This window comes from Acromyrmex echinatior, chromosome 6 (genome assembly GCF_024713525.1).
Source record: "Acromyrmex echinatior isolate Ae372 chromosome 6, ASM2471352v2, whole genome shotgun sequence".
Taxonomy (NCBI): domain Eukaryota; kingdom Metazoa; phylum Arthropoda; class Insecta; order Hymenoptera; family Formicidae; genus Acromyrmex; species Acromyrmex echinatior.
The window spans coordinates 15,641,793-15,645,621 of NC_141857.1; the positions used below are offsets into that span (position 1 = coordinate 15,641,793).

A 3,829-nucleotide genomic window follows, 5' to 3' on the forward strand; every position below is an offset into this window, starting at 1 on the left:
GGTCAACTTTCATTCTGGCAGCAAGTTCCCTTATAGATACAGTTGGATTCGTTTCCACCAATGCTTTCAGAGCATTATTTTTCACAGACATCTTTCACGCGATTCATTTTGTAGGGAAAAATCACCAGACTAAAATTTTTCAAATCAACGCTGCACTTTTCGATCGTTAACAGTATTCTCCCCAAATGCCTGGTTTATATTGCGTGCAGCTTTTGCAGCATTATTACCAAGTTTATACTCATATAAAAAAATTACATGAATATCAGTTGAATTCATATCCTTACGAAATTCAAAACAAATAACAAAATGGAACATTTTTGAGAAAATCTTCTTTATTGAAATGTGAGTCTGGCAATGGACAATACGACTATAAACGAGGCCAAAAACAAAAATTAACAAAAATATAACGAAAACAGAGAAACACACGTTCATATGTAAAGAAAATCTGACATTTCATATGCACCAACCTAATATATATATATATATATATATATATATATATATATATATATATCACAGTTAAATTAATTTTTTTAATTGAAGAGCTATTAACATTATTATTGAATTTCACATTTAAAGAATCTGGAAATTATGTGTTTCAATAAGTTCGATTAACTATTGTGACAAAAAAACGACAATTGGCATCTGGAGTATTTGACATGATTTTATGGACTAAAAAAATTTATAATAATAATCTGAACGTCAAGCTCTTCGAAAATATAATTGTAATTGAGCGTGAAAAATGTTTTATCTCATTATTATAACGTGAATAAAATTTATTCGAAATTAGGTGTTCTCAATATGTATGAAAGTTATAACACACATTAATTTTGTAATACTGAAGATGGCCTGATATAAGGCCGAAACGTCTATTTTATTGTATTGTTTTTATTCTATTATTGATAATCTTTTAAAATATATACAATATATTTCACTACTAACATCTTGCGCTCGTGATATATGCCTTTTCAATCACATTGTTTTAAGTTTAACCACATTTCGACTTCTATTGTTAAAAAAAACATGTTTTATGATGTTGCGTTTATAACGCTTTGTGTCAATATTTAGTATAAAATGTTTCTTTCTAACTATCACATCTGCATTTAAAATTCTGTTAATGAACAAAATTTCGAAAACGAGATTACTAATAATATAAATAAAGATGATACCAATATAATTTTGTAGTGCATAATTGAAAGCTTTCATATATTGTGTAATTTTAAAATAATTTTTTATTTGCTTATTGAAAAGCGAATCTGTTTTTTCCTACAACTATTGCTTAAAAATTACTTATACGAATAATTTCAAATTATAATATATGAAAATATGTTTGACCTAATATACTAATTACAGTACTTATTTCTCACACCTTGCGCGCTTGACCTCGCTTGACGTCAATTTCTTGCGGATCGAATTTATGACCGTCATCAATCATAAATAATTAATCTCCGGTCAACTATCGTGTTTTGACACGATTTATATTAGGTGTACAAATAAGTTTCCGCCATTTGACAAAAGACGGTGCCACTAGCAAGCTATGGTTAAAATTGTCTGATGTAAAACATTATATCGTAAGGTTGGACATCTGTCAACAACATAACCTTGAAATATTAGCGATTTTGTATCAGCATCATATTTCTTTTTTGTGCGAAAATGCCGAGTTTTATGCCGCATAAGTGTCATTTGCGGGAACTTTTGATTTACTTCTTTAATTTGAAGAAATCTGCAGCTGAGGCTCATCGATTGCTTATAAAATCATGGTGAGGCTGTCTTAAGTGAGAGAAGTTGTCGTGAATGATTTCAAAAATTTAAGAACGGTGAATTTGATGTCGAAGACAAAGAACGTAGCGAAAGGCCGAAAGTGTACGAAGACGCGGAATTGGAAGCATTATTGAATGAAGATTCGTGCCAAACGCAAAAAGAACTTGCACTTACATTTTGATTTACATCAATAAAACATTATGTATCATTCTTTCACAATAAATGCTTAATTTTTGATAAAAAACGGCGGAAACTTATTTGTACACCTAATAATATTCTGAATTAATGGGTATATGATTATTACAATTTATTAAAACTTATATGTTATCTAGAATGTTCCCATGCCTCCATGCCTCTTGATACATGCGTGACAACGAGAGCCGAGAGGTCGAGAAATCATATTTCGGTCGCTCGACACTTGCTTGAGTGAAACAGCAAGGTTCTCTTTCGTTCTCAGCGCGCCGACAAGGCAAGCAATAAGAACGTAGTGCAAAAAGGACAGAGCGATATAGTCGGTACGCTTCTAACTAACCAAGTCACGGGTTCATGCTTGTGTTGCTACCAATTGCGCCAGGCCACCGGTGGCGCTGATCGCCATTGCTGCTATGGCAATTCCAGTGCGGAACACGGTAATCGCCGATTATCTTTGTAATTTGATCGAATGACGCTGGCGACGTAAGAGAGTAAGTAAGAGAGTCAGTTAGAGAATTACCATATATGTAACGAACACAATATAAATAAATATTCTTTTCAATGGAAAGCCGCGAATAGTTTTTCCTTGTTGTGACTATTGCCTCTCCGGCATTTTTTGTAGTGAGTTTGCACTGTGACTCGTGAGAAGAAATCCTCATACGAAATACGTAATTGATGACTCCGATTTAAATTCACGCTATTCCACGCCTTGTGAAAAAACCTTTTTCACACTTTACCAAAAATGGCTTCGGGCAATGGAAGGGACGATTCCTTAGGGCAAAATTCAGACAACACCGAAGGAACAATGCGCACATTTTTTCAAGGCTTATTGCCAAATTGCCACCCTTCTGGAAAAAGGAATCGGATCTTTGATCCCTACAGGTTAAAACAACTTTTGGAATCACCGGTATCATTCGAGACGAAACAAAATTTCAATACGTTATCTCACACGCGGACTCGTTGTTCTTGTCACACATCACAAGTCTTGTTCGTCACCCTCCGGTGGAAAATAAATACTCTGAAGCAAAGAATCCTCGAAGCTTTCGCAGAATCAGAGAAGGTAAAACTTCGCAAAGTATTGCAAGGCCAACATCTCGATAAGTCTAAACCAACGCATTTCTTACAAAAAATAAGGAATTTGACTCTTACTCACGTCAGCGATTCAATAATAAAATCAATGTTTCTCGATCAAATGCCGCATCAACTTCGACAAATTCTAGTCGCAAACTCAGATCGATATTTGGACGTTCTGCCTGTTTTAGCCAACAAGCTAATCGAATTTTCGAATCCGTCGCGTCTGGCCGTGCAAGTTAGTCAAGCAAGTTCCGATTCCTCAACTAACGATATTCTCGCCGATATTATAAAACGTAGACAAAATCGAGGCATGTTTTATACAAAGAAACACTAAAAGTCGCAGCAAATCACGTTCGCGTTCGCATTCAAGAAATAGCCAACCGAAAATATTGTTTCTTTCATCGCAAGTTTGGTACCAATGCGCGAAAGTACATACAACCATGTTCTTGGAAGCAACCAACAGCTAAAGCGTTGGAAAACTAGCACCCTCGCTCCGTATCGAGACGGCAGAAGGTGAGGACCACCACCAAAACGTCGTCACTGACCGAAACAGCGGCCTACACCTGCTAATAGACTCTGCAGACATCTCCATTCTATCAAAATCTTTCGCGCATAAGACAATCTTGCCAGCGAAATTTAAACTCTTTGCGCACGGGTCTGTTATCGACATCTTCGGAGAGAGACTTATGACACTAAACTTAGGTTTATGCAGACCAATTAACTGGATGTTTACGGTAGCGGACATATCGCAATCCATCATTGGAGCGGATTTAATCTCACACTTTAATTTGTTCATTGATCT

The 3,829-nt window shown here is 35.4% G+C and overlaps 1 pseudogene; it reads left to right on the top strand.

The window, feature by feature from the left end:
* The first annotated feature begins 2,366 nt into the window (after nt 1-2,366).
* On the top strand, nt 2,367-3,510 carry LOC147909569 (uncharacterized; annotated as a pseudogene).
* The last annotated feature ends 319 nt before the right edge of the window (nt 3,511-3,829 follow it).